Source organism: Cavia porcellus, unplaced genomic scaffold, assembly GCF_034190915.1.
Source record: "Cavia porcellus strain 051 isolate PalLab524CR breed Dunkin Hartley unplaced genomic scaffold, mCavPor4.1 scaffold_2, whole genome shotgun sequence".
NCBI classification, from domain to species: Eukaryota; Metazoa; Chordata; class Mammalia; order Rodentia; family Caviidae; genus Cavia; species Cavia porcellus.
The window spans coordinates 101,012,604-101,039,518 of NW_026947485.1; positions in this window are offsets into that span (position 1 = coordinate 101,012,604).

A 26,915-nucleotide genomic window follows, 5' to 3' on the forward strand; every position below is an offset into this window, starting at 1 on the left:
GGGCACTTGGGTGGGAGCTCTGCCCAAGGCTTCTACAAGCCAAGACTCCCCGACCTCCCCTGAAACGAGGCATGTGGCAGGACTTGTTCCATGCCCCTGGAAAGCTGCGCACGTTACTTTTGTTTGGGCAATTTGCATTTGTTAGTGTCTAAATGTGCAGAATCAAGAATGTAAACACAATTTGCAGACACCTTTGAAGGGTGTGGCATTACCATAGACTTTCATGCCACAGGTTTTGTGCTAAGGGCAGTGATCTCTCCAAATACCCTGGTTGGGAACTCACCCCTATTTGGAAGAATCGTTTGATTTATTTTTCTCAGCACTTGTGCCAGAACCAACTGTATTACAGGCCGCCGTCTAATTGAAAATTGGCAGCAGACAGCCCGGATCAAAGGCAGCCCAAACCCAGACCTCGGATCCCAGGCCAGTGGGCACTTAGTGCAGCTCAGAAGCAAAGCATCCCATCCGCTTTCCAGCAGTTCCTGCCAATGCTGCTGCCTCAGCATCCCCACTGGCTGATCCATGGGCTGCTCCGCCATCGGCTCCAGAAGGAGCCACTTGTGAGCAATTAAAGACAGCAATGAAGTGCTATAGTGACAGCAGTGATTCAGGGAAAGATGGAGGAACCACCAGGAAGACATTCTCCATTTCCACTGTGCTGAGTCCATGGGAGATCGTGAGAACACAGCCAGCCAGAGGCGCGTGGGGAGGGCCCAGTGGGACTGAGATGGGGGGGGGGAATGGAAAATTCCTTCAGGGAAAAGAGCACAGAAGGAACATTTCATAAGTTCACAGCCAAGGGAATTCGACCATGTTCTCAGATGTTTACTAATCCAAGAACCCTTTCTAAAAGAAGAATGAAAAAGAGGGCCAGTCATCACTTCAGTGATAAAAGTACAAAATTTACAAAAAGATGCTTCACAGATTAAATATGTCAGGTAGTTCATTCAGGTTCAGCTCATTTTATTCATTTCTTAATCTCAAATTCCTTTGTCTATATGAGCAATATTTATCAAACACACACACACACACACACACACACACACACACACCCTAATTAGATATCATGGAAATGTTGCTTATATCTAAAAGTTTGAAGAAACGTGAGCTGAACTGGTTAGGTAGATCTTAATAGTGAGATGGATCAGAGGGCTCTATGGAGCCCAGTGGGGTATGCTTTTCCCAGGTGGAGATGAGTGGATGTGGGAGAGAGATGATCTGATCAGGGAAGAAGGTTCTGGAGCAGGAAACTAAAATAGGGTTGAGGAGAGAGTGGAGAACCACTTTATAATGTCTCAACGTTAGTTGCTTGCAGTTTTACCAAGATGTTGAATCAGTAAGTGGCATTAGGAATGTGCTCATCAGAAAGGTGCTGGATGATTCAAAGAAGAAAGGGCCGAATGAGACTTCCTTTCTGCTCAGTGTCCCCACACTGTACTTAGGCTGACACTAATGGCAGACAAGCTACTGATGCTTCACACCTGTCCCCATGCAGATCCAGATTTCTTCCTTTCCCATTTTCCATGGAAATGGAACCAAAGTCAACTTCTCAGCTCTCTTCCTAATGGAAATGATTCTCTCAGACTCAGGCTGTGGAGCCAGTTTTCTTCCCTTCCTCTTTATTTTATTTTATTTTATTTTTTTAAATTTATTTATTTTTTTTTGTCTTTTTCCTTTTTACCGGTACTGGGGATCGAACTCACGACTGCCTGCTTGCAATGCCGCTGAGCTAAATCCCCAGCCCCCTTCCCTTCCTCTTTAGAGACTTCACCTGATCTCTCTTGACTTTTCTTACCATTTCCATTGTTTAATACCTACCCAACATTCTCTCTCCAAGAAAGTATGTGACCAACCACTGTTTGCTTTTTGCATCTCTTTAGTGTTTCTAATCAGGCTATACCTCTGTTTCCTTGAAACTGAAAGCCTGTTGGTTGTTATCACCCCACCCAATGATCGGTCTTCCCATTATTCATGTCAATAACTGTGCCAAACCAATCAGTGGGCTAATCCAGTTATCACAAAGCCATGATCCAGCCATGTCTAAAAAAACCCACCTTGAAGTACATGGAGATTTGGGGGACCTTTTAGACATAAACCGTAACAGTTTGGTGCCGCATTAATCTTTTAATTTATAATTTTCTAATTACATACAAAGCTGAGATCTTTGCACACACTTGTTTGCCATCTGTATATCTTCTTTAATATGTTTTAAGATCTGCTCATTTTTTATAAACGGCAATCAAATTCATGACCTTGTGCTTGCTATGCAGGTGATGTGGTATGGAGCTATATCTCCAGCCTAAGATCTGTCCATTTTTAATTGGATTGATGTCTTAAATTTTTTAGAATTTCTCATAAACTATAGAAATACATTTTTTTTTTTTTTGTCTTTTTGAGACAGGTTTTCACTATACCATTAAGATTGGCCTTGAACTCCTTTGATAGACCAGACCGGCCTCAAACTCGAAGAAATCCTCTTGCCTCAGCCTCCTGAGTGCTGGGATTACAGGAGTACACTACCACATCCAGAACAAAAAAATTTTTTTTAATAAAAGGTCTTTGACAATATTTTTCTCCCAGTCTGTGGCTCAACTTTTTATTCTCTCAAAAATATGTTTCATAGAGCAGAAATTCAAGGATCACATTTTTCTTTAATGGATTTAACTTTAGGTGTTGTATTTAAAAAGTCATCACCAACCGAAGGTTGTCTAGATTTTTTCCTGTGCTACTTTCTGGAAGTTTTTTTAGTTTTGCATTTTACATTTATGTCTTTGATGCGTTTTAAATTAACTTTTGTGAAAGGTGATAAGTCCATGTCTAGATTTTTTATTGCATTGAACTACCATTGCTTCTTTGTGAAAGTATGTTGATTATATTAAGGTGGGTCTGTTTCTAAATTCCCTGTTTAATTGTATTAAACTATTTATCTATTCTTTAACCAGTACCACACTGTAACCTGATAGAGAGTCTTGAAGACAGGAAGGCTTGATCCTCCAATCCTGTTCTTATGTGGTATTGTGTTGACTATTTTAGATCATTTCCTTTTCCACGTGAACTTCTAGAATTAGATTTTCAGTAGCCACAAAATAACTTCCTGAGGTTTTGATTAGACTTGCATGGAATTTATAGATTTGTAGATTTATAGATTAAATTAGGAAGAACTGACATCTTGGCAATATAGGTGCTCCTATCTATGAACATGTACATCTGTCTATTTAGATCTTTGATGTTTTTCATTATAGTTTTATAGTTATCATCATACAAATCTTGTACATGTTTTGTTATATTCATACCTAATATTTTATTTTCATGCTAAATTAAATGGTTTTATGTTTTAAATTTAAAATTCCTGGGGCTGGGGATTTAGCTCAGCGGCATAAGCACCTGCCTTGCAAGCAGGCAGTTGTGAGTTCGATCCCTGGTACCGAAAAAAGGAAAAAAAGACAAAAAAAAATTTAAAATTCTTATTATTCATTGCTGTCATATAGGAAAGTAATTGACTTTTATAAATTAATTTTGTGTTGTGCAACTGTGCTAAAATCATTTCTTAATTCTAGGACACTTTCTGTTGCTTCTTTGGGATTTTCTACATGTCCTAACTTTCCTTATCTATTTGGGTCAGTTATTTTCTATGTTGTTGGTTGCCTGTCCAATCTTTTGTCTATGTCTTAGTTTGCTGCTTGCCCCATTCTTGTTTTGGCAGACAGGGTCTTAATTGCATACACAACTACTTTTCTCATAGTGCTTGGTGTTTTACTTGCAAGGAAACGATATTCAAGTCTTTTACAGACAAATGCAAGGTTACTTGGGTGATTACTGAAAGTGGATTAGGTACTTAGGTTCTTTCTTTAGGAAGACTGAGACAGTCTGTTGCCCTTCTATGCTGAGCTCCTTGCTCAATGAATCCGTAGAGGAATCTGTTGACTCCTGGAGTGACTGGAGTGAGCTGAGAAGAACCCAGAAATTTTCTTCCTTGGGAAGGCCCCTCCTTCCATCCCATCAGCTTTGTGTAGTAACATTGACAGCCACTGACTCTGTCTTATGATGAGGCCTATTGAGAACACCAGCTGGTCTGGTTTTACCTGGTCAATTACGACAAGATGAAGCTAAAACTTACCTGTCCAGCCTCTGAGGGCAGCACTCTTTTGGGTCTGGAAATAAATTCCTGGTATTTTAACTGCATTCATAAGCTGATGCCATTCCTAGTGTGATTCTTGACCTGGAATGTATTTACAGCACCTGATAATAAAAGTAATGAGAACCTTGAAGACAATATGATATAGTTCTTTAATTTCAACGTTGAGTACACCAAAATCAAGAAAAGTGAAGTGGCTTTTTTTAGCAGTTATATTCATGAGGTATTGGGGTCTTACTCTTGGTCAAGATGGTAGCTATTCACTAGCTTGTGAAAATCAGTATCTGCCCTGAAGTCAAGAAGAACTAGGGAACCTTTTTGTGGACACAGGGAGCCATTTAAATGTGTCCCTTATATACTAAAGCTATTTCTGGAAAGTTTGTCTCTATACCGGGTGCTGTATCCTGCTAACATCCTCTTCACTTTTCAGTCTGTAGAATGGAATTATCCTTTTGAACTTTACATTTCGGTAATGAGAAAAGGTTAATGCATCTTCAAATATGAAGCAGAAATGCTTTCTCTTTTGACTTAAACGTTTGAGGGAAATATTAGCAGCAATAATGATTCCAGGTATAATCAAGCCATTTCCCCTAACTAAGGTGATGCTTTCTGGGTTCCCGCCTTATTCTCAGAGTTTCCAGCTTTGGGCCTTCAGGGAGAGCTGGAGGGTGCATTCATTCTCACGGGAGCAGCTGATTCCAGCCCTAGAGGTTAGATACGAATAGAAAACAACTAGCAAAGATGAAGGAACCCAAAGTGAATGGAGCCAAGAAATCTCTGCCACATCTTAGACATAGCAAATGCTCAATATAACGGTTCTTGAGAGGATTCTTGAGTGAGAGGGTCTAACTGGGGTGCAGTCCCCTAAGGAAGAGGTCAATGTTCTTTTGCCTAATTTTTTATTATATCAAGATGCCTAATATATGGGTATTGGAGTCTCAAATGCTTCTTGCATTCTGAATTGAACTGAGTTGCAGCTTTTGCTTCTAGTTGTCTATTGCTGTATAATATAGTCTTAGAACATAATGGCTAAAATAATTGTATATTGTCTCTCACATTCTGTGACTTTGTTCTGTCTCATATTTTTTGCTGGTCTCACTTTGAACATTTTGCACAGATGTACTTAGATTACAATTGGAAATGAGACCTCTGGGATCTTGATTAGAACCCTGGCCTGGCTGAACCTCCTTTGCTCTTTATGTAAACTTGAGTGTCTTCTTTCCATGTGACTTCTTGTTTGGCTTTCACTTGCAATTTCTTGAGCAGAACATGGTGGCTCAGGACTCCACAAGAAGTGCTTCAGGAAGACTTTGCTGTTGCAAATTCTACTTGGATTGCTCTTGCTAATATTCTATTAGCTAAAGCAACTCATGTGATGAAGTCCAGTGTCCATGTGGAAGGGGACTACAAAATGTGGGAATACTAAGAGGCATGGTAGCTGCTAGAAGTTTGCCAGAGGCAAAGGATGTGAGACTTTCCAGACAGGAAGGTGAGATTGCAGCACAGTTGCCCTGTGATGCTTTAATTTAGGGTGAATGGACATGAGGATTGGGATTGGCAAAAGAAGAAGTAGGAAGAATGGCTGTAATCAAACTGAGGTCTTCCAAAGCACATTAGCCTTCTGATTGAAGGCAACAAACAAACAAACAGGCAACAACAATCAGAGATCTGGCAGGCTGCATAGCCTAGGATACATGGATTGGATTTGCTTAAGTGGATGTTGTAGAGGGAGATTTTGGGGACAGTGTGATGTGCTGGAAACAACGACAGTGACTGATGAAAAGAAAGATGAATGTAGATATAATGGACACTGGGAAGGAGCTGCAGGTTCAGTGAAAATGTTTGAGAAAGAATCTATAGGACTTGTAACCGAGCACCTGGAGGGGTTCAGGGGAGTGGAGTGGTCACCTGCAGAAGGACTGCACTTTTATGAGTCTGGACACTGGCATCCACTTGCTGGGAGGGTGCTGCATATTGATGAATTCAGGTTCTTTCTGATAAGGTGCAAATAGATTTTAGGGAAACATCACGAGTAGGATGCAATGTAGGTCTTGAAAATGAGAAAGCTATTCCTAAGTACTTCAGATATAAACCTGGATAACGAAAATTTAACAAGAACCCTCACACTAGTCTGGGAGTGGGGAGAGATGAGATGGACACTTGAAAAACAATTTTAATAGCAACTCAGCATGCATGGCGTAGCAAATGTCAGGTCCCTGGGGAATCATCTGGTGTCACTGGGCTTATGAAGCCCAGCCTTGTTCTTGCCTCTTCCGGCAGAGCAGACACACAAACAAGGAGCACAGTATTTAAGGTGTCCGAGTGCATGCTCAGCCTGGGAGGGCCCTGGGGCAGAGGGCTGGGTAGTTGCTGGGAATGCTGGGCACGGTCTCAGAGCCGCTGGGCTGGATGGGGCTGGCAGAAGGGAAAAGTCTTTCTCTGGGATCCTTATCATTCTCCATTGAGGAGGCTGGAAGGAGTTTCTGATTTCAAACCTTGTCCCCAGGGAGCCTCTGATTTCACCTTTTGTTTTCATTCCTCCTAAAGGAGGCAGGATTGCTTGGCTCTATAGGGGTTAGAGGCCAGGGCTCTAATTACTTTCATTCCTTGAGGTTTTTTGGTGGGGTCTTGAGAAAATGGTCAGAAGACCCCTCTGGTTTTGGGTATGTGTGCTTACCACACTTTCACCACACTTTCAAACTCTGTGCCATCGTTTGTGAACAGCGTGGTGGCATCCAGGCCTCAGGAAGTCCTTAGGCTTTGATGAAACCCACATCTTTTTGTGCAAGGTGCAGATCATTTATAGGCTTAGAAAATGAGTATTTTAGTGAAGGTGTTGCTAACAACTTTTAAGCTGAACTAGAAAAAAAGCAAATCAAACCAGAACCAAAACATATGCCTGAAGGGTAGCCATGCAGGAGAGCAGGAAAATAGTGGGGTCATCTAACTATACTTGTTTGGTCTAAGGCAGTCCTACCCCCACCCTTCACTGTCCCAGTAGGGGCCACTGAGGAATGACCTGGGCCTTCTCAGCTGGTAGACACCATCTCTAGCCTGGAATGAACCTGGTTTGATTTGTTAGAAATACTAGCTTGTCATTCAATCATTTGTGTTTCTACGACTAAGCTGCTGACTGACATTTTTTGTGCTTTGGAAACTTTCATTGATGATTCTAAAAATTACTGCTAAGCCTAGATAATTGTAGGAATCACTGAATAATTTTAACTTCACTACTAACAGATACTGAGTACTTGATATGTGCTAGGTAATGTTCTAAGGAGCTTTCTTATACCAGTGTATTGCTTTGTCCCACAGCCCTACCAGGAATTGATGACATTGTCCATATTTGACAGAGGGCGAAAAGGAGCACAGAGAAGGTTAGTGATTTGTATAGTAACACAATAAGGAAGGAAATAGCACCAAACCAGAAAATCTGAACACAAAGCTCAGAATGTCTTCAGAAGTATTCTTTCTTCCATTTACCTGTCCCCTTTCATCTAAAATCATGACTGGTTTGGATTATGATATTAAGAAATTAGAGTAAAAGATAACATCTTTGAAGATGAGTAAAGAAATATGGTCCTGGGAATCCCACTTGAAGCAGCTACCTTGTGGGAGGATCTGGCAGCAGGGCGGGGTCTAGCTGAGTGTCCTCAAGGCTTCCATGAAAGGTATCAGGCCTGGGCTAACGAGTACTGAGGAGTAAATCATTCGTGAATATCCTTGTGTTGTTTTAGTTCAGGACTAGTTTCTTTTATATCAGGGGTACTCTGTTCTCCTGTCTACTGGCCGTGGCTTCGGCCTCATGGCCATGCAGAATTTCCCGGCGTCATACCACATGGACCACTATATCTGCCTGGCCCCTCATCTTCCTCCATGACTTCATGTCTTGGCCAGCTTTGAACAGCAGGAAGGTGGCCTCACAGGGGTGGCTGGCTGCTGAAAGATTAGTCATTCAAGCGTCATTTTACAAGGGGTGTCTCCTGTAGACCTCCATGGGCACAAAGTATATTTGCATAGGGAGGAGGATGAGGGTAGCCAGGGTGAGTGAGTCTGGTTGACAGCAAGCCATTGAGTCCTTTGCAGTGAGTGGAAGGAGCAGGAGGATGGTGCCACACAAAGAAGAGAAAGAGCCACATGGATGCCCCATCTGGGCACACACATATATCCACACATATGATATACACAGGCATTCATGAGCTTACCGTGCATATGAACACACATATATGTGTACACATGCACGCACATATATGCACTTGTACGCACTCACACAGGCACACACGTGGGCTTATCCATGCAGTGGAGGAAGGGGGGTGGTGGACGCGAGATGAGGAATCCAAATGAGCACCTGGGCTGCTTCAGTTGTGCAGAAGTCTCCCTCATGAGAGGTGGCTCCCCAGATCGGCCAGGATTGGAGACGGGTGGTCTGGAATGGAAGAGACGTTCTTTTTTATGCACCAGCTTTATTTCTACCAGAGCAGTGTTATTTTCACAGCACACCTGAGTGGAAAGCACTGAGTGTTCCCCTGTGCCCCCTGTCCTCAAGATGGGCACGTTTTCTGCTGTGAGTTATAAGCTGAAATGCGCATTGTAATTCCTAACTCCAGCACTCCTAAACACAGCACTCGATGTATCATAAATGTTCTGTAAGAGGTAGACATTATTTGGCTTTAGTTAAATGGCTGTTTATGTCTAAATTTGAAATACAATGGTCAGAAAACATGAGCTTTTAAGAAATTAGGAATCAAATGAATTCCTTGTGGGTTTTCACTGTCTTTAAGCATACATTTCCAATAAGTCCAGGGAACTCTTAAGAATTTTTTCACGGTATGGGAGAGAAACATGTATGTGGTATTCACTGATTGGGCTGATGTGAATCTCTGGGGAATCTATTGTGATTGACTCTTGTAGTCGTTGGCCCGATCCAATCTATACTAATATTGGGATATTCTGATATAATTTTCAAGTAATCCTGTAGTGATGTTGCTGCAAAACAATACTGAATTATAATAATACTCTGAAATAATTTTGAACTTAAGAAGTAGAGTATGTTTGATTGAAATTTAATTGAACATCCATGCATCACTATGGTAAGTTCTAGACCATCCTTTAATGCCTCCGTGGAAGGAACAGCATTTAGATTTGGCTAATTTTGGAGGAGAAAACCTTTAAGAGAACTATGTTGACAAGAAACTCTCTTTTGGTTTTGGAGCTAGGCACATAATTTCCAAAACATGGCAAATAAATAACAATATGGCATATGTGTAAATATGAAACAGACAAAATCTTCTGGTTTTCAGTTGCAAACATGATGCCTTTTTTAACTGCTTCCATATGAAGTTCTTTTGAAAAACATATATGCACACATACACATACACACACACACAAACTCATGAATGGTGTGATTCTAATTTCTCCTGCTACCTATAAGGTACAGCCAAATTAAATTAATACATAGGAGACTTGTTTTGCTTGGCTACTGCAGTAACCAGTTCTACTTCTTGAAAGGCCTTTCTTTTCGTGGCTTCTTTTTCTGAAAAGGTTTACCGTGTCTTCGTGCAAGAGGTTGTCATGCTTTAGAAAAATCACAAGCAGCAAAAAGTCAGAATTGTCAGTTCAGAAGACGCTGCTCGTTCCACTGGGTACAACCGAGCAAGCAGTGCTGGCAAACGATCTTTAGAAAAAAACAGAGGCTGGGAACTGCGGCAGAATGAAGATAAAAAGGGTTGCTGGCTTTATTCTCACTGAAGGCTGGCAATGGAAACCTGCAGGAGGGAAGACGTCTATCAGATAGGTCATCTGTTGTGTAATGAAGAATAGAGGCCAAGACAGGCAGGAGGAGCAGGTGGACTCCCTCTCTGAGGGCCAGGAGAGTCAGAGAGAAACAGAAAGCATGACCCTCAGGAACTACCCACCTTTAATTTGCTGCTGATAGCTCTGCTTGTTAGGTTGAGTCTGCCAGGGAGGGGAAGGCCATTTATATGATTATAGGTGTACCTGAAAATCTGCTTCTCATTTCTCACTATGAATTTGTTTCTCTCCATAAAGGAGGTCTTATTAAATGACTAAGAGGTCAAAAATTTCCTAGTCTCATAATATTTATACTACTTTCCCAACATCTTTTTCTCTATGTGTTGTGTTGTTTTTAGGAAGAAACACAATTATGGTACTATATAGTAACAATTTGAAGTGTATCTCTTTGTCAAGGAGTATGCCACATTGCTTTAATTATGATATGCATGGTATGATGCTTTCAAAAACCATTCCAAGGATACCTTGGCCATGAAAGTGGATGTATAAATATCCAGTTTAAAATCACAACAGCATCACTGGATTCTTGATGGCTTTTAGTTTCTACAAGAAGTTTCATTTTGGTTCTTGATCTTATACAAAGCCAGCTGCTGAGTTGCGAGCTGCTGGCTATGGCAACTAATTGGGACCACTTTAGAGATAGGTGGGGCCTGAGCCCACAAAATGGGACTGGAAACAGGAACATCCTCAGAGTCTGGCATAATTGAGAACAAATAGACTTTGGCAAAAATGCACCCGAATGAGGAATTGTTAAACCAGATCTTCTAAGAAACACACTGTGACTGAACGAGCTAAGCTGTGACTCTCAGGGGATCCTAGTTCCTCCTCTGTCCAGCCTTCTAGAATCAATAATGACCGTTTATACTTAGAGAGAGTGGGAGTTATCCTCTCTGTATTGACTGGCTGGGTATACAGCACCCACCATTGCAAGCTGACGCAGGGAGTCTCTACACCCATCAGCCTGAGAGCCCTGCACTCGGAGACTGGCGGCCCACTTGGGCCATTCATCAGCGGCCTAAGCCCTGGCGTGGATGGTGCCTCGCACACACACATGCATCATTCATCACCTCTGCTCTCTTTCACAAATAATCTAATGGAGTATGATTCTTTCCTTTCTGCCTTCTGACATGCAGGCCTGGCCACAGAACCCAGCAGTAAATATCTATCTTAAACAAATTGCTGTCAGTGCTAGTCACCAGGGACGTTTAAGAGGGAATTAGGAATTAAGAATTTGTGGTGATGGGTAATAAAAGATGGATTGGTTTATTTGTGTGGCTCTGCAAATGTGTGCATTCAAATAGGTGGAGAAGGATAAAATAACGTAATTATGCTTTTGAATAGGTCATACCCAATTATCTGGCAATTAATTTGCCAGTTATTTTGTTAACATGATGCGTGTCTATATGTGTATGTCTAGGTACCCATAGTTTCTTCTGTATGTTACTATATGTTATGTATTATTTATATATAATCTATTTATCTATCTACCATGACATATATTAGAATGGGGAAATTAAAATAAATAATAAAGATTGTACATTTTAGTGGCAATAGTTTGATTATGGTTTTGCTATATAATGACTCCTCCATTGACTGCTTGTTAAATATGCAGGGTGGTAGCTTTGGCTTGAATAATTTAAAATTCAAATTGAAAAAAGTCAGTATGTCCACATTTTAGGATTTAATCTTTTTGGCAATCTAAAAGAAAAAAAGTTAACGGAGGCTAAATAGCTTGGTTATCCATGCCACTGATGCTCTGAAATAAGAAGATTATGATGTTTAAAATCAGGCTTACAGATGTATTTTCCACTTTGTAAGCCAGAAAACCCTCTAAATTGTTAGACCTAAATTCTTTAATCTCTCTGCTTAAGCCAAAAGGTGAGCTCAGAAAAAAAAATTCACTATTTTCAACCCTAAAGAGGAGCTTAGCCATGCTTTAGGAAGTGATTACTCGGTTCTAGTGATTGTATTGGAGACACAAAAATCAGGGTCGCAGTGTTGGTCTTGGCCAGCGACTGAGCCATCTCAAACCCATTTCCCAAAGGACTCTGGGATCTGACCTAGAGATCAGATGCTGTGCAGGCTCTGCGCCTGACCTGAGTCTGGCTTATATCAGAGGCACTCTATGCGTAATCAGACCGTGTACCCGCTCTTCCCATGCGGGTATCATGGGGGCATGCACGGTGCTGCCTTGGCCCTATCCCTTTGCAACGCCATGTAGGTCCTTTCCGGTTATGAGGGACAAGGACCCTTTCACTGTGGCTGCTTACCTTGTCCAGCCCACAGCCTGTGTTCCTGCATTTCTTCCCAGTCCTGACCCACTTGTCCTCTCTGTCAGGCACCCCAGTATAAAAACATATCCCAAATTACCTGTGACAACAGCCTGCTTTGTTATTTTATTTGCAGCTTAACAGAAAGTGTTTGATGTTTGGATACTAGTTAAATAAATGTGAGAATTTCAGCCCCCAGGAAGAGCTGGACAGAAATCCTCAGAGCAGCACAAAGCCTCTGTTCCCCTGTTGTACTTTTGCCTCTGTGGCACCCCACCTCAGGAAAGGAGGCAGGGCGGGTGACCTGGGGTGCACCTTGGGGTCAGGCTGCCACTCCTTTGGGGCAGTCACACTCTGTCCCAGAAACCTTTCTTCTCTGCCCTAAGCACTGTAGGGTGTGGTCCTTCTTGACAAAGCTGAAACACTGTAAACCTTGGTCTGTAGCTCCTGGTCACCCCTAAAGAAAAGGTCCAAGGCTTTTGTTTGTGTGGTCAGTCAGTGTACAGCTTGGCCCCAGATTCTATTAATAATTTCATGGCTCCTGATACCTACAGAGAGGAGAGGTGCCGGCCCTCTGGCCTGTAGGTATTGTCACTCTTGCCTGGGACACCAGAAGTTTCTCACCAAGTTCTTGTTCCCTTAGAGGATCCTGGCACAGTGGCCAGGACAGGATTGGGCTCTTAAAATTCCACATGGAATACACTCATTTTCTCTTTTTGGAATTTTATCATGCCCTATTTAAATGTACTCTACTGTCTTTGATGAGTGTGTTTTTTTCTTCTGGGAGACAGGAGCAAGAGTTAGTGTCCTTAGCAAGAGTTAGTTAAAGTGTACAGAACAGGGTGGCTCACAGTCTTCATCCTCCCTGTGTCACCTGATTCAGACATGTCTTCTCTGGAAATTCCTGGGGAGAATTCTTCTTTCCCTTTTTCTTCAGGCCTGTGGCTTCTGTTCACCTGGTGCCACCCAGCGCCACCTAATCCTCCATCCTAACTGTGGCTCCAGTGAGTCTTGTTCTGTCTAGGAGTTGTGGGAAACCGTGTTCCAGACGCTGTTCCAGGCTCTGTTCCAGGTGGTCCCCACCAGCACTGCCATACGGTCCTGTGCTACCTGCCTTGACAGCTACACCAGCCCTGCAGATTCTCGGTTCCAGCCCTCACATCTGTACTATTAACCACTGCTTCACAGCTGCTCAAGCCATAGCCTTGGGGGCCTTTGGGAGTCCTGCCCTTCCCTTTCCTTTCCTTTGTCTACCCTTACCCAGTCCAAGGCCTTGTTCCAGTTTACTTTGTCCCCTCTGTCACTACTGCAGGCCTGTGAAATGCCTCATATGGCTTCCCTTCAGACCCTGTCCCCGCCCTGTCCACACAGTGCAGCCAGAAGGACCAAGATGTCGTATCTCTGCCCCTCCCATGGGCATTGCAGTGACATTCGAGTGTCCTCAAATGGTGCTTGGACTACGAGAGCCAGCTCTTTCCTTCTCTTGTCCTCTTCAGCCTCTTCCCCTCCCAACCCTGAAGCCCACTGCCCTGGTAGTCTGTCTCCGAATGCTCTTGGCCCTCTTCCCCACCAGTGCATGGTTAACACATCCTTCACGTCTCTGGAAGCCTCTTCTCCTGTGGGAGATTTCTGCGATGTCCTCTGACTGGGCTGGGGTACTTCGGTGAGCGCGTGCAGATCCCTGGTCATTCCAGTTCTGCCCTGACTGTACTGTAGACTACCTTGGCTTTGTCCTTCCTGTTCCTGGCTCCCATTAGCCTACCCTGCACATTTTTGCAGTCCTGGATCCCAGCAGGGCCCAGCATACCAGAAGGTGCAGAATGAATAAATCCCATTCCTATCAAAATTTATTTCCAATCAAAACTATGAATTTACTGGGTAAGATACTTTCAGAGTTTTTCTTAGAGAAATTATTCTTCAAGTGACAAGAAATGTCTATCGTAAAATCTGTCCTTTTTGAAAATAACTTTGAAAAGTAAAATTTTTCATTGAGGAAGAATGTGAAATTGGGCAATTTAGTGGTTTGCCTTTGTGTGCGTGGATTCATTTCTCCACTCCTGACTGGAAATCTAGCCCACGGCTAGTGATCCCACAGGGACCGCTCTGTGTGATGCCTCTGCTCACAAGGAGTGCCTGGCCTGAGTGCATGGAGGTGGTCTCTTCCCTGTCTCTGCCTTAGTTCTCATATCTGTAAAAAGAAGGACAGGAGTTAAATTCTTTGTAGATGTTTTCCTACCCGAGTTTTTGTTTCTATGCTTTTATACTGGTAAGAAACAAAAGAAGTATTTTAATGAGCGAGTGTCCCCAAACCCTGTGTTCTAAGACAAAATAACCATCATGACTCATGAGAAAAGAGTGTTCCCTCCTCCCCTGATCTTTTGCCAAAAGCTCACCTCCAGCAGCAGAATTGTATAGCAGGACTATTTTTCTTCTGAGCTTCTCTAGGAGTTAGACTTTATCCCCACATAACAGATGAGGAAACTGAGAACTTGAGAGGTTCTGTTACCTGCCCGAATTTACAGAGAGCAAGTGGCAGAGCTGAAGTTCACTCCAAGATCCCAGTCCCATGGAAAAGGATTCTCTGTCAACAACCATCTCTCTGGGCTTACTCTCCAAGCTTGTTTTTGAGAGGACTCTCCATTACTACTTTTTCTGTGGTTGTGATCCAGCGCCAACATCAGGAGTCAGGTACAGGGCCAAAGGCTTAGAGATAGAAAGATAGAAAGGTGATGTTCACTTTAGATTTCTCAGGAGCTCAAGAGGTGGAGAGAAGTGTGCACACAAGTTAAAGAACTGCTGCTCGGGAAGGCCGATGTGTTGTGAAGCTGCAGATGGAGCCACAGGGAGGAAAGCTCATCTGGACACCAGGCATAGCTTTGTGAAGGATGCCGAGATGAGTGGGAGTTGATAAGGGTGATATGAACCAGGAAGAGGGCCCTTGGCATTGCGACAGGAAAACACTACAGGGCCAAGACCATCAGGAAGGGCCGGTGACAGTGATCAATAGACTCCACTGCTTGACGACAGCCGGCCCTTCTGAGTCACTCTCCTTTCCTGGCAATGAATAGCCCCTGAGTTCACTGCCCTGCATGTGGGTTTGTTCCTGGGTTAACACCATTGTTAGGCAAAGAAACGATTCTCTATGATACAGGAGCAAACCTCTGTGTATACCAAAATCATCGGGGAAGCCTGTACAAAATATAGGGCCCTGTGGGTCCCTTACTAGGTTCTGGTCCAGGGGGCCTTTGGTGGGGACCAGGAACCTGAGTATATGGGGAGGCAGGAATCCATGGCCTCTCCTTGACCATTACTGCTGATATGTGTGAGTCAAGGTCCCAGTGAGGTCCTGGGCTCTCCCTGCTGTCTTTCTGTCTGTTAGGCTGGATTGACCCAATAGAAATGTTTCCTTTTTTTAAATGGCACAAATGCATGTTTATATGTTTAAAGTGTTTTCTCCCCTTTCTATTGTTTGTGAGAGAGAATACAATTTTAACCTACTTTACCAAACAGTAATATTAGTATAATATTGATAAATCCATACAAAAATGAACTTATCTGGTAAATAAGATACGTAATACTTTAGATGGTAATAGGATTTCATGTGAAGGTGGTAAAGGAGCAGCTGGGAAGAGGGAGAAAGATGGCTTTTTAGTTCCTTATCCCGGGGATGGAGTTTGTAAAAGGTAAGGTTTGGGAGAATAGGAACATGGGGAAAATTTATGTTTAGGCTCAGGGGAGCGGGGAGGTCCCACTCAGGGTGGGAGAAGGAGGAGGCTGAGGCCCCGAAGTGAAGGGGTGGAACATTGACTGCACATCTCAGCTGCTTTCCCTGAGCAGATCACTCACAAGGCCAGGTCTCTGTCCCCTGCCATGGTGTTGTGAGGGCAGGCTCCAGAATGGTAGAACACAGGCATGATCTGAGGGCTGCATCCGGACTGGGCTGTCCTGATCCCCTCCTGCCAAGGGAAGCAGCAGGGGGAATTTTTGCCTAGTGCCCAAAACCACAGAGCAAAGGCCACCACCTGCCTCTGGAAGGTGCTGCTTGTTCCTCTGCAGTGATCTGGCCTGCCTGACTCTAGTGTGCCATGTGGTAGATACCTACACCTTTTGTTCAGCTCTTCTGCAACCCACTGAGCTGAGAGATGGGCACATCTGCACTCAGCATGCCTTTCTGCAGACCACTGAGTCATCAGCGGAGCTGAGCTGAGTCCCAGATGTTAGAGGAACATGGTGCCACTTCCTGGACCCCCACTGGGACAGATAAACACGGGAGAAGTATGCAAGTCAATGGGATGCCAGAAGTTTGGCAGGTTGGCTCTGTCATGAACTGGGGAGGCTGGTAACATTTGGAGGGCGACAGTGTGAAGAAGGGGATTGTACTTTTCTCTGAAGTGTGGCTAGGACCCTAGCTAGCTTCTGGAGGAAAGTGAGTTGAAATATTTCAAAAGCGTGGATAGGGGATGATCTTTCCCAGCCCTAGAAATCCTTCTGGGATAGTAATGTAGTGAAGCTCCAGCATCTGACATGTGGGGCTTGGTGACTCTGGTCTGCTGTGTGACACAGGGGCCAAGAGTGGGTCTGAGCCTCAGAAACGAGGTTGGGCAGGATGCTTACTCCGAAGCTTCCATTTCCCCGTCTCTGGAGGAGGTCACTGAAATCCCCAGTCTCAGAAGGTTGAGGATGGGGCCCTGCATGAAGCACTCGGGCCTGCTGTGGGCTCAGCTAGGAGGCGGTGTTTATCCTCAGCACTGGTGTGTGTCTCACTTGCCCTCACTGTCCTCTCCAGTGGCCCATACTTTATGTTTGTAGTTTGAAGAGCTGAGAGCAGGATTTTGGCTCATATGCATGCTTTTCCAACAAAATATTGAGATACAAGCACTGGTTTTTATATTTTTAATGTCTTATATTTGAATATAGCCTAATGAAAAATGTGACTCTTTTCTGTGGTACCAGATAATCAGTAGCAAGGGGGAAATGTTGGTGTTAAATGCACTTAGGACTCTGAGAAAAAAAGAAATGTTTTTGCAAAATTTAATTTAATATTCGCACTAGCAGTTTATTCAAAATAACCTTTGTCATGCATTGTATAAATACCATGATTCCATTGACTGTTGGAAACTTTCAAAATTTGGATCCCAATGAACTCACCTATTCAGGCTATTTCTGAAAACAAAGATGGATATTCAGAATAAAAAGTCATTTTTCTCTTATGGATATGTTAAGGATTTAATTAATGGAAGCAGGTCAGGCCAGCCATGGTTACATCAAATAATCTAAGATGCTCATGGAGTCTGCTATACTTCAAGCAAATAATTATAAAATTCTACTTATATTTTATGAACAAAAATGAACATTATGACTTTTCTGTCCAAGAGTGGTGTATAGTTCATTCTGGCTGTGCAAAAATGTAGATATTCTCTGTGTCTGCCCATCAGTTTTCAGGATAAAGTCTTGTTAAAAGGAAATCATACATTATTGGAACTTATAGTGATAAAGTTACCCATGTCAGCTTTTCGTACAGACCTATTTTCCATTTCCCTGGGTAAAAAAAATCTTGGATGGATATTTTAGTCTGTTGCATGGAGAAGTGCATTTCTTGGTAAAATCTTTGTTTATTCTATTTTAAATCTCATTTATGGAATTATTCAATTATTTGATAATTTAAGAATTGGAACAGGAGTAGTAAACAAATAGCAAACAAGACTTAAAACTCAAGAAGGAGAGGCATCTCAATTCCTGACTTGAAATTATATTACAAAGTTACAGTGATAAAATCAGCATGGTACTGGCAAAGAAATAGACCTGAGGATCAATGGAACAGATTAGAAGATGCAAACACTACTACAAAGACACTCAGTCACCTTATATTTGACAAAGGGGCTAAACATGTTCATTGGAAGAAGGATAGTCTCTTTAATAAATGGTGCTGGAAAAATTGGCTTTCCACAAGCTGAAGACTGAAACTAGACCCATGTTTATCACCATGCACTAAACTAAATTCAAAATGGTTCAAAGATCTAAATATTAAAAACAGAAACACTAAATCTAATGGAAGACAAGGTACATAGAAATCTTGGAGACATAGGGTTAGGCAAAGAATTCATGAACAAAGGCAAACCACACAGGAAGTACTTTAAAGAATTAACAGTTCTTATTAAAAAGTTTTTGCACTTCAAGAGAAATCACCTACAAAGTGAAAAGAAAACCAACATAGGAAAGAATTTTAGCTGACAGCCTCTGAGACAAATAACTTTTATACAGAACATATAAAAAATTGAAAAACACTGAGCCCCCAAATTCAAAGACTGTCTCCAAAAATGGGCATCTGAGATGAACACACATTTCTCAAATGAAGATATACAAATGGCAAATAAATACATGAAGAAATGCTCACCATCACTGGTCATTCAAGAAATGCAAATTAAAACAGCATTGAGATTTCATCCCACTCCTGAAAGAATGTCTTCCATCAAGAAATCACCTGATAACAAATGTTGGCCACACTGTGGGGAAAAAGGAACACTGCTCCACTGTTAGTGGGAGTGTAGACTAGTGCAGCACTGTGGTAATCAATGTGAAGATTCCTCAAAAAACTAGAATTGGAAATTCCATTCAGTCTAGCTCTTCTCCTTCTGGGTATTTTCCCAGAAAAATTGAAAAGTTCATGTCACAGCGATCTATGTGCATCCACTTTTATAGTAGTGTAATTTGTAATAGCTAAATCTTGGAAACAGCCAAAATACCCATCAGCTGCAGAATGGATGAAAAAGATGTGGTATTTTTAAACAATAGAATATTATTCAGCTACAAAAAAGGATGATCTTGAGGCTTTTATACGTAAATGGAGGCAACTTGAGATTATCCTCATAAGTGAAATAAATGAGATTCACATTTGTAAATATCGTATGGTCTCTCTAGTATAAAAATAATAAAAACTGAAAGATTAATAAGATCCAAAATTTATAATAGATATTATAATAATGAAGGGGAAAGAAAGTGCTCTAAAGGATATAACTGTGTGTATGTTTAAGTGTGCAAGATAGATGACCATACTACTAAGATTTTGTTAGTTTATCAAGCAGAATAGTTTGTAGTCATTGTTTGATTTCCATTTTTATGCTTTGATTTTTGTAACTTGAACAACTACTTCTAAGATAACAATATGTAACTTATCAATTAGTGATTTCTTACTATTATTTTTTTGAAATTTTGTATTTTTCTACTTTTTCCTGTTTTGCTTTTCTCTAAAAAAAAAAAAAAACTCAAGAAAGAGAAGCATCTCTGATTTGCTTTATTTTTTCCCACCTACTCATTTAATTCTTCAACTTTTCTCTGATGGATGTGTGGCCCCTGCCCTCTTCAGGTGGACAGGAAATACTTTCCATGATGTGTAATGGGGAGGGGTGAGTGGGTGGGAGGCACCTCAGGATAGAGTGATTAATTCTACAGAGTGGGGCTGGAGGAGATCAGAAAACTGGAGCTGGAGCCGGGTACTTGGGTTTGGGAAGTAGCTGATAGGAGGAGAGATAAAGCCATGTCCGAGGTCATCCTAGAGACTGAGAGGTGAGAAGTTTTAAAAGATGTTGTTTGAAGCCTTGGTGGCTCTGATTACCACATTCATTTGGCTTGGAAGACTGGAAATGTTGAAGATTCCCGTTCATTTGATAAGATTTTTCTCTGTAGGGAGACATCTTGGTTGATCCTAGTGAAAGCTTTCTGATACTAGTTGTTGGTGGCACTTAAACAATTGGAAGGAAGAGTCACGTTAATGCCTCCTGCGGCAAGGTCTCGAGGAGAGTGTGGAAATTCATAGCATTTCCAGGGATGACCTGCGTGCAGTACTTGCAAATCTTTATTTATTACAAGTGTTAGATTTTCATCTTCATTCTTCTAACCCAATCCTCCCCCCACTTCCCCATGTACATGATTTTTTTTTCTGGTTTACTATTTTTCCTATTTAAAAGTACTAGGTATATTCATTATAGAAAACAAAACCACAGAAAAGAAAAGACATGGAAATAGATCATTCACAGCCCCAATGTAATAACTCCTGCTAATATTTTGGTGTTTTTTGAAATCTTTTCCAAACCATTTTTTCTGCTATACCTCTATGATAGACATGATGTTGTACACAAGAATCCATCTTTTTTTTTTTTTTTTTTTTTTTGTCTTTTTCCTTTTTATTGGTACCGGGATTGAACTCACGACTGACTGCCTGCTTGCAAGGCAGGTGCTTATGCCGCTGAGCTAAATCCCCAGCCCTACAAGAATCCATCTTATTTTATTTATTTAATATCATAACTATCAAAATTCACTTTGCAAGCATTTCCTGATACTGAGTTACCATAGTGTACCAGGTCTTCCTTTCCTTACCTCATTATTATATACAAATGGTTTCCAATAATTTTTAAAAATATATATAACACCTAAGTTGACATCTTTTCGTGAAAAAATTTCCCCATATTTAGAGATATTCTTTAAAAGTGAAGGGCAGAAATGGCCTTGCTGGTTAGGAAACATAAGCAAATGCCATATACTTCTCCATTTTCCATTCCCAGCAGGCAACTTTGTGAATTGTGAGTGCTGTCATTTAAATCCAACCAGCCAATCAGCGCATTGATGAAAAACCTTAATGGATTTGACAGATCCATTTAGTGGAATTTAAACTTCATGAAGACAAAGATATTTGTGATTTTGTTTTTACATTGACACATCAGTCACTAGGCAGGAGCATGGTAATTAGATTTGTGGGTATCCAATGGAATGTGCTTTCTGAAATGTCCCTTCATGTATGTGAGAAACTGTGAGTGCACCTCTCTCTGACACACATATCCAGATTAATCCTTCCCTTTGTAAGTCTTGTTGTGGCCTGTTTCCATTGACGATTTACTGGGAAAATTCAAGCGCAATCCGTGAGTGGACTCCAGAGTCAACACTTCCTGGAGGAGACTCCCGTTCTTGTTCCTGGACTAGTCTCACTGACAGACTTGCAGAGATGCTTTCTTGGTATTGTAGATCCATGGCATCAGAAGATGTGCCAGACACTTGTTGTTTACAGAGAGGAAGCACTATGAGAACACAGCAGATTTTAAATATCATCCTGCTTGTGTAACAGAGACCAGCATAACACCTGTTCATTGGTCCCATCCACCTTGCTCAGGCTGCTGTATAGGCTCGGTCAGCAACACACATATTGTTTATGGGGAGCTCAACACTATGGCGACTTGCTCTTCACTCTTTGGTTCCTCTGACAGTCTCCTACTGGTCCACTGAGTCCCAGCCCGAAAGTCTCCATCATTTTGGTAAAAAGTCTGTGCCTTCTTTGATAGTGCATGTGCCATTCGAACACAATGATGCTTCTCTTGTGACCCGTATCATGTTCAGTTGTAATAATCCAATTGTTGATGTCATTTCCTCCTCCATATAAGGCCTGAGGATTAAATGCCTTCCTGTTTATGTCTGCAATTTGTCAAGCACCCACCAGGTAATTTTTATACTAGCTGAAGCCTCAGAGATCCTTGGCCTCTTTTGGGATTAGAAAGCCACCTGGAGTCTCTGCAGGGGATCTGTCTCCCAAGAAGCCAGCAGATTCCAGAGAATGACTCCAGTGATCCCTGGGCTCATATACATGGCAGAGGACCCTCCTTCAGGAATTCAGTGACTCTCCCCATGATCACCCACAAGGAAAGCAGAACTTTTTTCTCTTTTGAACTTTCATAAACTGTAAAAGTTTTTTAGACAACAAAATGAAAATAAAGGGTAAGTTATAAATGCCACCTCTTAATAGGACAGCAGTTAAATTGGAGCTGTACATCTTTGACCACCATGAGAAACTACTTTCATAATTGTTTTAATTTTCTCTCTTGGTGTTATGAAGACCTTTATTACACACAGTTCTATATTAGCACCTTTATTTGTAATGAAATAAAGGTTGGAAGAAAATTGAGGTTAAAACATGGCCAAGCTTCTGATGGTTGTGTAAAGTAAAACTCTCCTCTACAGGAATTAAGCACGAATCTCACACTCCAAAAGCAGATGCCATTAAATCCCTCTTTCCTTCATTTGATAAATGTTTCTTGGACACAGAACTGATGTTTGAAGTTATGTTACATGCACAGAAAGATATAAATAAAAATGTGAAGAGCTGATATTTCAGTTTTCAGAACAAGCCCTTGTTAGGGAAAACCTCTTAGATATTTTTTTCCCCAGAAGTCTTGATCTTTTCTAAAACACAAAAGAATGTTTGGCCTTTGAAAAGCTAAAGTTTCAAATGTTGTTTTCCTGTTAGTAGTTAAAATCAGCAGATAGTCAGATGTTACAGATTGAAAGAAACCTTTATTTACTTCTTTTCTACAAGAAAAATTGTATATTGTATGGCATAGTTCTTCAAGGTTTTTTTTGCAGTCGAGAGTTAGGCAACTCATATGATTTGTGTGATCTTATGTGTGTGAGTGTGGTGGCAAGGGGTCTGGGGGTTTGTTTTCAAAGTAAGTTTCCATTCTGGGATTAAATCAAGGGAGATATTATCATGGGAACTATTCCTTACTCGCCAGGCATTAGGTACTGGTCATCATGTATAAACTATTTTGTCACAGCATTAGAGATCTCGTTTTTATGTTACATTGAATCATCTGTGATTCTTGTATCTGCAGACAGAGCAGTGAAAAGCCTGCTCTTGAGTGTGTTGAAGTCTCAAATAGAAACAACCTCTGTGTCTTCCAAATGGAGAGGATGAATATTGGAACCGCAGGAAAACTAAGACACTCGAGATCATTATTTGAGGTCAGGAGGTTTCCTGCTAAAAATCTCCCATTTAAACCCAAGGGGCCTGGACTCAAAGCATTTTTATCAGAGGGCTCTGGAGTCAGGGATATGCTTTGACTGCTGGCGCAAGGTTTCTGACCTGTGAAATTCCAGAGCCAGCGTTTGAACTGAGGCTTTGCTGAGAGGACTGATGCCTGCATGTGCTGGTGCGGGTGGATTTTAAAGAAGTCGTTTGTGTATTTTTAAGTGCATTGTGGAAGAGGCTCTTAGCACTTATAAACCATGTTACATTTCAACATGGTTGACAACATTAGCCTTCCTTTTGATGAATCTCAGTTAGAGGGGTGCTGCTGTTTTTGTTAAACAGCCAACTAGCAGCCAAACTGAAGTCGGGTGATGACTTGAATAATATTGTTTATGAATCAAAAGCTGAGGTGTGACCTGGGTGTCTTGGGACTTGTAAATGGATTCTGACCCAGTTCCAGAGGAGAGGTTTCAAGATGGCTTTAAGCAGAGGGAGCCCCTTTGGAGCAAAGGCCTCTGGAGGAGAAAGCTTTCAAAAGGGACGACATTTATTTAGATGTTTAAGCTTTAGTAAATATTTTTTAAAATCAAAATCTCATGACTTTGGAGCCATGCCTCAGACACTTCTCCCAGTCGGCGGCTTCATAACATAACTAATTACCAAACGTGACTCACTGTTATTTGTTCTGGTTGTGAATTAATAGGGTTGGAGCTCTGTTATGAAAAGAAGAAACAATGACTGATTAGATCCCAACCCAAACTCAGATCAATTGCTAGTTTGTTTCCTATTATTGATCTGGCTGGTTGTGGAGACCGCTGTATGTTTCATACCCATGGCTGATATGTAATGTTAGAGCCCCGAGAAAGCCCACACCCGTCTCATGTCTAGGGTCCTGTTGTCCCTTCTTTCATATTTAGGATCATGAGGATACTTTCTTTCTTAGAGAAAGACTGTTTCCAAATTCAGGAAATGGAAGTTCTGCTTTAGGGGTTGAGGCCAGAACTAATGGTTTTGCAACTTTCACTAAACTTGATTCTACTGATGGAACTCCGTTAGCACACTGCTGTGGGAAGCCTGTTGTCTAAAGCTCAGTTTTAGGAAGGAGGCTGTCTGTAAATCCTTGAGTGACTGTCACAGAGCCTGTCTATCCAGTTCCATTGTGAGCTGCCTGAAGTCTAGTTTGGACTGCCACATGGTATTTATCTTTGTTTCATTTTATCTTTTTAATCCAGGGCAATTTTAGAAATTAAATGGACTGTTTGTGCTGTGTGCCTGTGTTTGTGATGTGTATTTGTGTGTGTGTGTGTGTGTCATGAAAAACAGGGGCTTTTTCTCTTTTCACTATTTCAGGAGATCCACATTGGCCAAAGTGGTGTGGAACATTGAGTGGTATGGCTGTTTCTTTTTCTTTTTGTACAATACTGGGGATGGAGCTCACACCCTTCCTACTGAAGTATATCCTCAGCCCTCCAACCCTCTTCTTAAACTTTGAAGCAGAGTCTTGCTAAGTTGTCCAGGTTGGGCTCAAACTTCAATCCTTTTGCCTCAGCCTCCCAGAGTGTTGGCATCTGGATGCAACTTGAGTTTTGACACATGATGATTGTCAGATTACAAGTAAATGTGCTGACTAGAGCCTGTGACTACAGGGCCACCTTTCTGGCACTTGTCCACTGGCTATTCAGTGGGACAAGGTAGGCACTGAGGGGACCTGCCCAGCTGATCCCATGGCTCAAATGGAGCAGGAAGTTTTGGAAACCTCTGGAAGAAATTTTGTGGTTTTCCCTCCCATCCCTGCCTTTGTGGTGTTGGTTTCAGGAAGAATTCTCCCCTTTACAACAAGTTCTGAGGCCTTGTGTGCAGGAAGGGGGTCTGGGGTGGCTCCAGAAGTTTCTCCCTGACCCAATGTTGCCCCTGCTGTGTACATCCCTGTGCTGAGAATCACACTGTCCTCGGCCTTCAGGATTTCACCTTTTTGTCCTCAACAGTTTGATCCATGAAATTGCACTATTGTGTGGGCATTTGTCTGTTTACTATAATGAAGACAACCGAATTTGTAATTGTCTATTAAATGGTCTATTAAATAGTGTCATAGCTAGAGGGACCTCAGCAAAAATAATTCAGCTTTTCAATGCTTCACAAACTCCCTCTTCTCACTCTGTTCCGAAGCACTTTTTGGGAAGACAGCTTAAAGCATTCTTTCTTTTATTTCTAAAAATCTCTTAACCTGAAGGTATTCTGGTGAATTTTTTTCTTCTTCTGGAATTCAACTCCTTTTCTCACATTCCCTTGTCTTCCCACTGGGTTGCAGATCCAAAGACAAGCTCCTGTGGCACTGTCTGTTGACAAATGGTTTTTCTTCCTGGCTTTCGTCCTGTCCTTGTCAATGAGATTGTCCGGTTTCTCCTGGGTTTCCCGTGTGACCTGGGCCCACTGCCCAGCCACAGCACCCCCACCCCAGCCTCATCTTCCCTGTTGCCTCACTACCACTGATAGCTTCATCTGCCACGGTGAGATGGACACACAATGTGTACTGCACATGCTCAGGTCTGCTCTCCCACACGCCCCCGTCCCTACTCTCCAGTTTTCTTACAGGCCCATTTTGCATTTATGGAATCCTGAAATATCAGAGTTAGAAGGTGTCTTAGAGACCTACTCATGTGGGTAGGCTCCCCAAGAGGCAAATGTCCCACTGATGTATACAATATGCTTTCAGGCAGTGTGCAGATAGAAAAATAAAAATCAATAATTAGGAACTTGTCACTTATTGCTTGTAAGTAAAACTAGCTAATCTTATCTACCATTTCATACCTAAAGATAAACACAGAGAAAAATCAGATTAAAGTAGTCTTTTTTTTTTTAAATTTCAAGAAGAGGTGAATAAACTTAGGGAAAGTATTCAGTAAATGCTATGAAGTGGATTTGTGGGACACTGTGAAGGTGGGTGCAGGATCACCTAAAGTCACTCCCTTGACAGTGAGGGAGAGGGGGCTTATTAGATAACTGACTCATTTAGAAGGAATAAAGCACTACCGAATTTTTTTTTCTGGGTCACTGAGAGATGAGGGTGACCCCAGAGGCCACTACTCCAGTTAGTATCTCAGATAAGAAGCTGCTTGGCTGTCAAAATGAAGACCCCCAGAGGATACCAGGCTTCCTGGAGGATTTAAGGGATGCTGAGCAACTAGACCTAGGTCTCCTGCAGAGCTCTACAGCCTATCCAGAGCACCAGGAAAGCAAAGGCCATCAGTGGGATGGGCTCTGGACTTCCTCCTCCTGGCTGAGTTGTATTGATAGTGGTCTTAGGTGATACCATCAGCATCTGATTCTCCCACCAGCATTGCCCGTTCCTCCAGCCATCCTGAGTCACCCATTCTATGTGCAGGGACAGAGCAGTTTGTGGAGATAGCTATTTGTGTTTGGCTTGTATTTTCCCCATTCTCACTCTCTTGCCCATTAAATCGGTCAGGTTTAGCCAGGTCCTGTTGAGAACCTTACAGCTACCATCTTCCTTCCCAGCAGACCCCCATATTTGGGAGCTAGTTCCAGAGGGTAAACATACCTGGAGGAGTCATTCCTGCTGTTTTTTTTCTCCTCTGCTTGTGATTGGTCATCATGTTGTCCTGTGATCTTAGCCAACAAGACCTATGAATTCCTCTAGGGGCTTCTAAAAAGAGAGAGGAGAAATTCCTATCTACATGGGATATTGTGGTGTAAGGTGTGATATTTGGTATGTTGTAGTCATTTTTCCCCATATGTGTATTAAACATTCTCTTAAGAATAAAAAAAAAGAGTCTCTTAACTCTTCTGTGTCCTACAATTAGTTGTGTTCTGTCCAAAGGAAATGTTCATGTCAGACTCTATCCATCTTGGTTTGTTTTTCGAAAGCTGAGCTCTTGAAGAGCTATGCTGG